Consider the following 13,371-nt stretch of genomic DNA (forward strand, 5'->3'; position numbering starts at 1 on the left):
TACTTGTGATCTGATTAACTCTAAAGCTAATACATCTGCCTTTATCCATTGCTCCTGCTCATCATTGTGAGATGCCCCACTAATTATTGCAATATCAAGGAGAGAGGTAGAGAGAGTATCTGACACTCTTGTTCCCCGGTCAATAGTAAATAAACAAAAGAAGAGTGTCCACTAATTATTGCAACAGAACTTATAGGGTTGTCATACAAAGGCTATGACCAAGCACCAACCATGCTCTCTGCATCATCCTTGATCTCTTCATAGGTATGACGTGCATTGTCCACATTCCCACAGGAGCAATTCTCCTCAGCTAATACCCAATAAGACTTTGGAATTCATGATCACAGCCCTTATTAAGAATTTGCCTGTAATTGGTGTGAAATTTATCGCACCCAATAAATCCTACTCCACTGGGTATGATAAATACAGTGGGCCTCATTTATGAGGTTTTGCCGTAGGGAAGCGCATGCTGCGCTTCCCTACGGCAAAAGAAAAGGGCAGGAATGTGCTGTATCTATAAGATACGATGCATTCCTGTCCTTTTCCCCTGCGCCGGCGCACACTGGGCTGCCTGCGCCAACGCAGGCCCTTTTGCACAATGGTGCAAGGTTGCTTGCGTTGAGGGGATGATTATTTTTGTGCAGGAAGGGAAACCTTTCTGTACAAAAATAATCACAAGACGCTTGCCCTCTTTCTATGTGTGCTGCATTCTGCAGCAGACATAGAAAAAAGAAAAACTAGGAGAAATAAAGATATTTCTCCCTGTTGCGCCTCCCTTACGCCTCCCAAGGGGAGGCCTAAGCTTTTGGCACTGCCTCAGACTTCCAACTTCCCGTAAAACTGGGGCAGTGTCAAAAGGCCATGGATGTTGCTGGGAACGCCTCCAGTAACACCCATTGCACGCCCCTTCAACACAGAACACTGCGTTAAAGGGACTGATATTTATCAGGCAGCATTAAGCCCAAAAAAGTGGCTTAGTGCTGCCTGATAAATATGACGCAGGCTTCTGTGCCACAAAATGTCACATAAAGTGTGGTTCCGATGGCGCAAGGGCCCACCGATAATGGAGAGAAATATGCAGATTTTGTTGCTGATCGTACCTAAAACCTCAAGCCCCGTTATTTATCAATCATTTTTCCCAGATAAACATCAGCAGGTTTTACATGCCAAAATGGATCCAGGGAATATGATTTTTCTGACAATAGCCTTAATTCGGATATCTGTGGTAAAAAGAATTACCACTCACTCACATCAGAACTCAACGTCCAACTTTTAATGAGGCCCTTCATGTCTTATGCAGAAGACCCTTAACACACACATAAGCGCTCTCTTACATTACCAAATTTGTTGTTCCCTGCCAACCAACTAGATATCTAAGATTGCCACAGAAAGGAGAGTCTCTACTCATCACCGGCATAAAAAGGATTTTGCCATGGCACATAATTGATTTAGATGTAGCAGAATTTACGTTGAAGGACCTGCCCACCAAACTTTCTTCCTTTACCCATTCACACCTAAGGCAATTATCTAATATTAAGGTTGTCCAAAAGCTCACGGCCAACCTTACTGGCTGCCACTTTTGTAATACTCCTATGAGATTCTATTCCTTCTATTTATTCCCCTACATTCCCACCTTAAACATTAGCAAAAAGCAGAAAGTCAACAAAACATGCAATCTAAGTGGGCATTGGTCAGCCAGGGCTGACCAATGGCAAAGTAAAAACAGATATTGAACCAGCGGGCTCTTTGCTCCTCTATTTCTGTCCTTTACTAGTTAAGAAAAAACGATACCTGTCACACACACAGCTCCAGTGCATAATCAGCAGAAGTTCCATTTGCAACATGGAAATAAAGCGAGAAGGAAGATATTTGTGCGAAACTGGGTTGTTGGTTGAGGGGGCGATACCATATTCAAGCAACAGCTACAATCCATGTATAGTGAAACACATAAATACACTAAATTAGTCTGTGTATGACTCTGGTAGCTTGGCACAAAAGCGGTAGAGCTCAAATTAGAGACAACGTGGAAAGTATTTATGCAGCACTCAAATGGTAATAAAGTGGATGAGAGGATGAGGTCTAATGGCTAGGGCGGTCGACCTCCAATCTGGGGAACCGGGTTCGAGTCTCAGCAAAGACGCTCAACATTCAGTGATTCTGGGCAAAAATCATTTAATCTCCCTGTGCCTAACTAAAATGAATGTGTCCGAGTGTAACGCAACTGTGGTGCTAATGTAAAGTGCTCTGATCCCTGATACCTTCGGGTCAAGTTTGCCCTATATAAAACTCCCTCCCCCAAACAAAAGTGAGGACACAACATAAGAAAAATCAGACACCAATTTTGAAAATAGAGCAAAATGTAGTAAACCATTTGATGCCGAAACAACTAATATCCAATGGCCTGTATGAGCTCTCCCTAGCGGGAGGTCTAGGGCTGCGAGCTACCTTCACGAGCATTATTAGAGCTTCTGCTGTACTTGTGCTGCCAAAATTGCTTTTAGATCGCGTTTTTAAAACTTGATGTGTTTTTTATTCTGGGGGGGCTTTTAATCACTAAGATAAGTGGGAATTTATTACAGGCACTCTAACACCCCTACCCACACTACACACCTTCTGTGACAGCCTCGCCCAGCCGTTTTACTTTCCGGTTGAGGCGGCGGCGGGCGCCATCTTGGGTGTGGGCTGGGGCTGCGCTCTAGTCGCGCCGGCCTCCCGCCCTCCCAGACTACTTAGCAGGGCTCTTCCTGCTGCTCGTTGCCTGTATGAGCTCTCCCTAGCGGGAGGTCTAGGGCTGCGAGCTACCTTCACGAGCATTATTAGAGCTTCTGCTGTACTTGTGCTGCCAAAATTGCTTTTAGATCGCGTTTTTAAAACTTGATGTGTTTTTTATTCTGGGGGGGCTTTTAATCACTAAGATAAGTGGGAATTTATTACAGGCACTCTAACACCCCTACCCACACTACACACCTTCTGTGACAGCCTCGCCCAGCCGTTTTACTTTCCGGTTGAGGCGGCGGCGGGCGCCATCTTGGGTGTGGGCTGGGGCTGCGCTCTAGTTGCGCTGGCCTCCCGCCCTCCCAGACTACTTAGCAAGGCTCTTCCTGCTGCTCGCTGCCTGTATGAGCTCTCCCTAGTGGGAGGTCTAGGGCTGCGAGCTACCTTCACGAGCATTATTAGAGCTTCTGCTGTACTTGTGCTGCCAAAATTGCTTTTAGATCGCGTTTTTAAAACTTGATGTGTTTTTTATTCTGGGGGGGCTTTTAATCACTAAGATAAGTGGGAATTTATTACAGGCACTCTAACACCCCTACCCACACTACACACCTTCTGTGACAGCCTCGCCCAGCCGTTTTACTTTCCGGTTGAGGCGGCGGCGGGCGCCATCTTGGGTGTGGGCTGGGGCTGCGCTCTAGTCGCGCCGGCCTCACGCCCTCCCAGACTACTTAGCAGGGCTCTTCCTGCTGCTCGCTGACTGTATGAGCTCTCCCTAGCGGGAGGTCTAGGGCTGCGAGCTACCTTCACGAGCATTATTAGAGCTTCTGCTGTACTTGTGCTGCAAAAATTGCTTTTAGATCGCGTTTTTAAAACTTGATGTGTTTTTTATTCTGGGGGGGCTTTTAATCACTAAGGTAAGTGGGAATTTATTACAGGCACTCTAACACCCCTACCCACACTACACACCTTCTGTGACAGCCTCGCCCAGCCGTTTTACTTTCCGGTTGAGGCGGCGGCGGGCGCCATCTTGGGTGTGGGCTGGGGCTGCGCTCTAGTCGCGCCGGCCTCCCGCCCTCCCAGACTACTTAGCAGGGCTCTTCCTGCTGCTCGCTGCCTGTATGAGCTCTCCCTAGCGGGAGGTCCAGGGCTGCGAGCTACCTTCACGAGCATTATTAGAGCTTCTGCTGTACTTGTGCTGCCAAAATTGCTTTTAGATCGCGTTTTTGAAACTTGATGTGTTTTTTATTCTGGGGGGGCTTTTAATCACTAAGATAAGTGGGAATTTATTACAGGCACTCTAACACCCCTACCCACACTACACAACTTCTGTGACAGCCTCGCCCAGCCGTTTTACTTTCCGGTTGAGGAGGCGGCGGGTGCCATCTTGGGTGTGGGCTGGGGCTGCGCTCTAGTTGCGCCGGCCTCACGCCCTCCTCCCACCTATAAAATGTGCGTAGGGACCAGACGGCGCAGCGGGCGCGCCGGATGCGCGCCGAAGCTGCGCCAAAGCCAAGCCCGTCTGCGCCCGTCCGCGGCCGACCGGGGCCAGGGGCCCTGACCCCTGCTTCACCTGCGCGCCACTTGCTCTCCTCTACTAGTAAGAGGTTGAGAGATCTCTGCCCCCCTCCTCTCATTGCCTGTCGCCACATGATGGAGGCATTAGACCTGGTTCCATGCCCTCATTGTACATTCAAAGGGAGGATTTTGGCGTTGGATGTCCCTGACCCTGAAGCAATTATAGTAAAAGGTGGGCTCCTAAATTGTAGATCCTTAAGCAAACACTCCCTCCAGCTGTGGGATCTCTTACTTGATGAGGCCCTGAACATATTATTTCTAACTGAAACTTGGTTAGGAGAACACTCTGATCCAGATATCTTGAATGCAATACCGCCAGGATTCACCCTCCATAGACTTGACAGAGAAAAGGGAAGGGGAGGTGGTATTGCCATCATTGTTAAACACCCTATTGAGTGTGTCTTGAAACCGGTAAAAATGGACAACAGTGAGGCTGGCGAATTCAACATTAAATTGACCCAGCACGAGGCTATTTCGGGCATCCTAATATATAGACCTCCGGGGTCTCTGGGTAACTTTCGAAGCAGTTTACTGGAAGGGGTTACTCAGACCGCGATCAAACACAACAAAGTTCTGGTGTTGGGGGATCTGAATTTACATCTAGAGGATCCTCTACAGAAGGAGGCAGCGGATGTTCGTCTAGTCCTAAAAGAACTGCAACTGGACTTGTTAAGTGTAGCTGCCACACATGAGCGGGGTCATTGTTTGGACCCTTTGTTCGCCAGTTGGGATATGATAAAGGTACTCAACCCCATTCAGCTCCCTTGGACCGACCATTTCTTGGTCCCTTTCCATTTCTCGTGCAAGCTATATAAGTCCACTAAGACTGGGCCTAGCAATGTTATGAGACATAAATGGAGACAATATTCTCAAGAGAACTTTGTTCGAGCCATTTATAAAGCGCAACCACCGCTTGCCACTGATAGTGACCAGGCCAATAAGGAATTCAATCAGCTTGTGGCTGCCACCTTGGACGAGCTAGCTCCCCTGAGTAAGGGTACAGCCAAGGAAGGTAGACAACGTACTGCCCCTTGGTTCACTCAGGAACTCCAGCAAACTAAGTCTAACTGTAAAAAACTTGAAAGGAGCTGGAGAAGGAACCCTAGCGAACAGGGAAAAAACAGCTATAGCTTAGCACATAGAAGCTATCAGTATGCGGTACGCAGAGCAAAAGCTAAATATTTCCAGACACGCATTGAGGCAGCCGAGAGCTCCTCACGCAAATTGTTTAAAATCTATAAGGAAATTTCGCTAGTGTCCAGCTCAAATACCCCTGTTAGTGCCACCATGGAGGGATGCAACAGAGTCGCTAACTTTTTTTCAAATAAAGTCAAAGCCATTTATGCCTCCTTCTCTCAACAGCCAGGAAGGGGAATAGACTTTAGAGCCGTTGGTTCGCCCATGGCTCTTGACTCTTCTTTGCAAACCTCCGAGGTCCCTTCCGCTGATAGGCTAATAAAGATCTGTCGGAGCGTGAAGTATGGTTCCCCCAATGACCCGGCCCCTCCTTGGGTCATTGCAGAGGGTCTTGCTGGACTGGAACCACACATAAGACATGTCTTACAGACATCTTTCTCCACTCAACGAGTTCCAGAAGAGTGGAAGAAGGCTATAGTACTCCCTATAAAGAAAAAATTAAATGTAAGCATCGAGGTGTTGGAAAACCTCTGACCCATTTCATTATTGCCGTATGTGGCGAAAGTGGCTGAGAAGGTGGTCAATGCTCAGCTCACTGAGCACTTGGAGAGAGGGAACCTATTTCATCCCTCCCAATCAGGATTTAGAGCGGGCTTCTCGACGGAGACAGCTCTCCTTCGTGCCACTGAGACTTTAAGAGCAGGAGCGGATGCAGGACACACAATGGCCCTGATCATGCTCGACCTCAGCGCAGCTTTTGACACTGTAGCTCATTCCATCCTGCTACAGTGTCTTAGCGAGGCTGGGGTCGCTGGTCCCGCGCTGGACTGGCTGCAGTCGTTTCTCACAGGAAGATGCTTCCAGGTACAACAAGGGGCTTGTCGATCGGTAGAGATGCCACTAGACCAGGGAGTGCCTCAGGGCTCAGCTTTGAGCCCAACTCTTTTTAATCTGTACATGGCCTCCCTAGCGAATGTGGTTCAGGCTTTCGGGGTGGAATTGGTATCTTATGCCGACGACACCCAGCTGCTGATCTCTCTATCGCAGAACACCACCATTGCCTCCAACAACTTTAAATCCTGTATGCAGGCACTAGCTGAGTGGATGGACTCCCACTGCCTAAAGCTCAACGGCTCCAAGACTGAGGTTCTGGTAGTGGGGGGAAAGAGTACAAGTTGGTCAGCCGAGTGGTGGCCTTCGTGCCTTGGCCCTACGCCCACACCTTGTGAGGAGGCTAAGAATCTGGGAATATGGATTAACCCCACCCTCTCCTGCGAAGGCCATATAAGGCGTCTTGTGGGAAAGTGTTTTGGGGTACTGAAGACCCTAAACAAAACTTTAGACCTGCTACCTCTAGCGGCCAGAAGGACGCTGACGCAGGCATTGGTGACCTCTCGGTTGGACTATGGAAACATTCTGTTCCTTGGGTCCAACGAGAGCAGTCTCGGCCGCCTGCAAGTCATCCAAAATTCCGCCGCCAGACTGGTGCTAAGGAGACCCAGGAGAGCTAATTCCCAGCAGGCATTGGATGCGCTTCACTGGTTGCCAGTGAAGAAACGCGTGCTGTTCAAATGCCTCCTCTTCTGTCACCGTATCGTCTGGGGCAGGTCGCCCGCCTATCTTAGGGATTTAGTCAGCCGGTACGAACCGCCAAGGGCCCTCCGGTCGGAGGGCACTGGGCTGTTGACAGTCCCAAGGGCAGCGACGGCTCGTGGAGGGAGTTACGGTGGGGCAGGAGGGTGGGGAGGGGGAGGGGCAGGGTGGAGGTTGCTAAAAACCGGCATATGGATAATTGCAGGTAAGTAAACAATTTAATTAATAAAACGAATTTCGTAGTGCGCCTTGCATCGCAAAATGCAATGCAGTGCGAGCTACGAAATTCGTTTTATTAATTAAATTGTTTACTTACCTGCAATTATCCATATGCCGGTTTTTAGCAACCTCCACCCTGCCCCTCCCCCTCCCCACCCTCCTGCCCCACCGTAACTCCCTCCACGAGCCGTCGCTGCCCAAGGGTAAGGAAGGCCAGAATGGGCGGACAATCTTTTTCGCACCAAGCAGCTCAGCACTGGAACAAACTTCCTCTTGCTCTGAGATTGGAGAGTAGTGAAACAGTGTTTAGGGCCAGGCTCAAAACTGTACTCTACACTATGTAGGGCTAGGGGCTCTATAATGGTGGTTGTTAGTAGCTTCTCATCGCGGGGACACGCCGGGATGGCGTTACTGTGCGCTTTATAAGCTCTTTATTATTATTATTAGTAGAACCCAAGATATGTAATTTTGATTTAAGGTAAGTATAGTGTCTAAAAGCACAAAACGCGACTCACTGTCATCTGGTGGTGCGAGACCGGGTGAAAGTCACAAATTCAGACTGAGCACGATAGAGAGTGGGACAGATACAGGGACCAGGTTAACCCACTGAAAAAGTTATGTTCTCAAAGTCCAGCACGAAAAGTCCAGTTCATGGTAGAGGAAGAGCGTCATGAACGGTTGTTGTATTAAAAATAAGAATAATGAACGGTTGTTGTATTGATTTTGCACTGTGGTCAACCCAGGCCGTTGATTCTGTAGCACAAAGTGCAGATTACATTTTGCTGGTAGTTGCAGGTGCTCGCTGTAGTGCAAAGAGTCTGTGACACTAGAGCTTCTCGTTGGCGGTCATCAACATCTTGCCACGAAGTGGCCAGTTTGTGGTCGGAATGAGCCTAAAACTTCAGGATTTCTCCTTTTCTTTCAGGAGGAGCTCAACTGATGCCACACCAAGGGTTCAGGACCTAGGCGGCACCTCTTAGGGATAAGGAACTCACACCAGCCAAGTGCAGCAGGGCTCAAGCAGGTCCAGTTGCAGGTCAGGTGCAGAAGAGAAGCTTGGCAGTCCTTCTTCTGTAGTATTCCACAGGTCAAGGAGTATTTTGAAGGGTGGGTATGAAGATCATAGTATTATATAGGTGGAAGAAGTGCCTGGAGTCCTCCCCCACAACATTGTCTGGAATTTCATGGCTTCCTGCCATGATCCCAGGATGTCTGTGGGCACAATAGGATAGTGTGAAGTTCTTTGTGGGGGAACTAAGGGAGTGTCTTTGAATGGCCTGTGTGACAGGTGACAGCTCTGCCCCATCAAGCCAGGATGGCCCATCCTTCCAACATTCAGTAACCTTATGTTGTGCCTGTTTGGTAGGGATACACAAAGACCAACTGCTAACTCCACTTAGTCATGTGACCCAGAACATGCACCAAATGGTTAGGAGAAGAAGAAAAATGCCAACTTTCTAAAAGTGGTATCTTCATAGTTGTGACTTAAAATCTGACTTTACCATTAAAGAGGATTTAAAACTATAATTCCTTAGGCACCAAACATGAACTTTCTACCTGCTTCCAAACAAATATTATCACTTATTAAAAAAAAAAGTTAACAATATTATCCTATGGGAGGGGTATGCCTCACAGTAGTGGAAAACATATTTGTGAGTTTTTCACTACCAGGACATGTAAAACTTGAACAAACATGTCTAACCTTTTAAAGTCAATGCACCCTGCCGAATGGGCTGTTCAGGGCCTACCCTTTGGGTGACTTATATGTTTTAAAAAAAGGTAGTTTTTGGTTTGGCAAAAGTTATATTTTTCCACGCTGAATTGGCAGTTTAAAACTGAACAGGCTGCAATGGCAGGCTTGAGACATGTTTCAAGCAGGTACTTAATTGGGGGGCACAATAAGTGCTGTAGTCCCACTAGTAGGATTTGATTTACCAGCCTTGGGCATGTGGTATAAAACGTTATTAGGGACTTATACGTACATTAAATATGCCATTTAGGTGCAACCAATTTTTCCATGTTTTAGGGAGAAACCACAATCTTTTTGTACTGGTTAACAGTGGTAAAATCCCAAACGAATTGAGCAAAACAGGAGGGGTGAAGGCATAAGGTTTGTGGAACCTGCATCCAAGGGTGTCAGCTATAATAATACTGTTCCAAGGGAGCACTAGATCTTTTGTTTGGAGGTAGTCGTTTGGGATCAGAGGTCCTTTAATCCAAGTGAAAAAGAGCAAAAGGCAAAAGAATATCGTAGAAAAAGTGTTGGCCTGTGCAAAGTCAGTCAGTGTTTTGTCTTTAAATAAGCTACGAGAACAATTTGAGAACTGACTAAAGCATTTCCTAATAACTTCCCTACAATGAATCACCAATCACATTCGGGCAGTAATCTCACACTCCTCCTTTGTCTTATGCCATACTCCCTAATTCAAACCTGCTTTTGATTTAAAAACTGGGCAAATCTTTTGTTAGACCTGGCATCTTTTGCTGTGTTTCCTCTGCCTTTTTGCTTTCCGACCTCCTGTATTGAATGGGTTGCTGGACCTAGTTTTTGCTGCCTTAGTTTCTCCGTGCACTTTATTCAGTGCTGAAGTGCAAGGACTCCTACGGTAAATTGTGTTATGATTGGTTTTCCCTGATTGGTGTATTTGACTTACTCGTAAGTCCCTAGTAAAGTGCAATGTGTATGCCCAGGGCTTGTAAATTAAATGCTACTGGTGGACCTGCAGCTCTGATTGTGCCACCCACACAAGTAGCCTTTCAATATGTCTCAGACTTGCCACTGCAGTTTCTGTGCACACGGTTTTTAACTACCATGCCACCCTAGTAAGTGCACCCACTTGCCAGGCCTCCCTCCTCCCTTTCCTTACATATGTCACCCATAAGGTACACCCAATTCAGCCTTATGGACTGGGTGCATTGTATTTAAAAGGTAGGACATTCAGTGGTGTGTTTTCTCTGTCTTAATAGTGAAATACTGTAGATTTCGTTTTTCACTATTGAAAGGCTATCTCTTCCGTAGGATAAAATGATGTCTGCCTTGAAACATCTTTCAAGTGCAGATTCTCATAGGAAGATGGTAGAAAGTTGAAGTTTGGGATCTCTGAGCTCACAATTTAAAAATACATATTTCAGTGAAGAGGGTTTTAAATAGCGTTTATAAAATGCCACTTTTAGAAAGTGGTACAAAAGGGGGCATTTTCCTGCTTAATCATTCTCTGCCTTCCTATGGAATCCACTTCTGTGTAGCTGGCAGCTCAGATCTCCTGCATACATTTTAGACAGCCACCCCAAGGGAGCTATAGGTGTGCCTCGTATATCCTGCTGACCCATCACCAGGTGATTTGCCTTCATTGGCTATAGGTATTGGGAGGGTTGTCACTCACACATAAATAGGGCTGTGCCTGTCCACTGGAGAGTGTCTGGAGGCAGAGAAGAAAGAGCCAGACAGAACTGGATTTTATGCACAATGACTTTCTTTGAAGTTTGCCAACTTCAAAGCCCAGGACTTGTATAAGTATTGGGGCACCAACCCCACTTCTTCAGAACTCTTTTGAACTAAGGGACCTTCCAAGAACAAAGCCTGCCAGGAGGAGTATTGCTCCTTTACTGTGTGTTGCTTTGTTAGGATGGCCTGCAGTTGACGCTTCTGCCTTGAGCAGTGAAAGGACTGTACTGAAATTTCTGCAAATTATCGCCAGACTTTCTCCAGGGGCTTGAATTAGAGCTTGCCTATTGTTGGAAGTCTCTGGAACATCAAAGACTCCAGGTTCAGCTGCCAACAGCACTGGGAACTGTGTATTTTCTACTGCAACAGAAGAAAAACCCCTATGACAGCGTCACTAACGCCATTTCCGGCTCCATGAAATGAAGGCACTGCAGAGAGCATCACCCTACTTCACAATGCAACCTTAGTCTCCCCGACACCACTGCCCGATGCCGTCACCTAGCCACTGCTTGCACCGTGAACTTTGGGAAGTGCATTTCGCATTGCCTTGCTTCACATTACATCACCACCCTGGTATCACCGACACAGCTGCACCATGCCGACATTGATGCAGCTGAATGCACCGTCACCTGTGAATACTGCTTGTGAGGTACACAAAGCATCACCCCATCCCACATCACAGCCCATGGTCCACCGACATCAGAGCCATCAACTCCAGCCTCAACTTATGCCGCTGCTTGCACTGAAACCCGTGGGCAGCGCACAAAGCATCGGCCCGCTTCACATCGCAACCTTGGGTGTACCGAAAACAGCACTTCAGTAATGGCGATGCAGCTCCCTGCACCATGACCTGTGGACACCGCACATCACATTGCGAAGTTTCACACTGCAGTCCTGGTCTCACCAATGCCAGTGCCTGCCCCGTGACCTGTGGGCAGTGCATGTGACATAGTACCTCTTCGCATCGCAGCCTCGATGCCATTGCTCCTCACTTCAACCATACAGAGTTCTAACTGCAACATGAGTGACTTCAAAGGACCGACGACTCCTGCACCGACCTCCAAGATCAATGACTGCTGACGCCGATGACGCCACCTCATCGGAGCTAATTGCAAGGTCCCTGATGCCCTACAATCCCAAGGTACTCTTTGTGGGGCCTCCTGACACCATAGCTGGCCCCCAACCTCGCGATTGGCCTGAACTTTTGGGTTTGTGTTGTGCATGAAGCTTTGACAGCCCTGGACTCGGCAATCACCTACTAGAAACAGTATTTTAAGTCTTTTTTTCAATATTGGCATTTTGATAACTGTACATTGCATTTTTATCATGTTGGTCTTGTATTACTAAGATACATATTGGTATTTTTTCTAAAACTGGTGTGGTGTCCTTTTGTAGTGTTTTCATTATATTTCTGTGTGTTATAAGCAACTGCTTTACACATTGCCTCTGAGATAGGCCTGACTGCTCGTGCCAAGCTACCAAGGGGGTGAGCAATGGTTATTTTACACGTGTAACTCCCTTATCCTATCCTGACTAAAAGGAAGGGTCCCTACTTTGACAGAGTACAAACCTGCCAACTAGAGACCCCCATTTCTAACACCTTTACAGTTAATGCTCATAACATATGACTATACTCTCATATTTGAGGATCAGACACAAAGATAGATCACACAAAGTAGAACAAAACCTGGTGTATCATGAATGCGAGAAACTTGGCTAGTTTCAACGGAGGTCACTGAATTTTTAGAATGAAAGGTCATATTTTATTCTTTGCTACTGCTCTCACCAGTGAACATCCTTTCTCTCATGTTTTCCTTTCATGGAACATATAAAGAATGAAGGGAATTTGTGTGGTTCCTTTAAAAGAAAATCACTATCACAATTTGCTGGATTAAATCGCAGTCACAGGGCTTTTCTGAATGAGGGAAATCACCTTGCTGGCCTTCTTGAACTTGATATATCAGCACTAGGCTCTGCAAAACAAGCACATTTATTATATTCCATTACATAGTGTACTGATTGTTATTTGTCTTTTGACCTCCTCATGTCTGACACAATATATTGTCTGCTCTCAGCATAAACTGAAAATTAGAAGTGGAGAACGTATGAAATCAATCAACGAGAAAAACAGGCAGCACCAACAGGCAGCAATCGTGAGGCGGCCTTGAGAGTGTAAAATGACATTCAAGAACTAGATAAAGAAAATATTAGCTGAAAATGAATACTTTTGTCAAGAACTAGATAGTGTTAACATATTTTCTTAAGATCTTATGAAACACAAGGACACTTTATTAAATTTCACATTTCTATACGTTTCCACTTTGCTATATTATGTTTTTTCTCCTTTGTTTAAACATATTTTCTAATCATTTATTTTATTGGAAGACATAATCATCATCAACAATGTAGCTGCTTTGTGTTACATAGGCACCAGACGTTAATCGTGTCATCAATGTGAAGATTCTATAGCATAGTGAAATATATATTGACTAGCAATAACTTGTTTTTCCACCTTATAGAAAACACAGATGGATAATTTGATTTTCCTGGGCTGGCACCGAATTATTTGCATGTAGTAGAGGGACAAGTAACTTGGCATTGAGCATTTTCATAAAATGTGATCTAAGAGTAGGGTCTTGTCAGCACAAGCAAGTCCGAATGTTCTGTTAATTGTTTAGTCTTCAGCC

General features: G+C 46.4%; 1 protein-coding gene across 1 annotated transcript in view; it reads right to left on the reverse strand.

Moving 5' to 3' along the window:
* The window catches only part of CSMD3 (CUB and Sushi multiple domains 3), a 2,596,150-nt gene that overhangs the window by 1,264,642 nt on the left and 1,318,137 nt on the right, over positions 1 to 13,371 (reverse strand). The window lies entirely within an intron of this gene.

This window comes from Lissotriton vulgaris, chromosome 4_1 (assembly GCF_964263255.1).
Source record: "Lissotriton vulgaris chromosome 4_1, aLisVul1.2, whole genome shotgun sequence".
Taxonomy (NCBI): Eukaryota; Metazoa; Chordata; class Amphibia; order Caudata; family Salamandridae; genus Lissotriton; species Lissotriton vulgaris.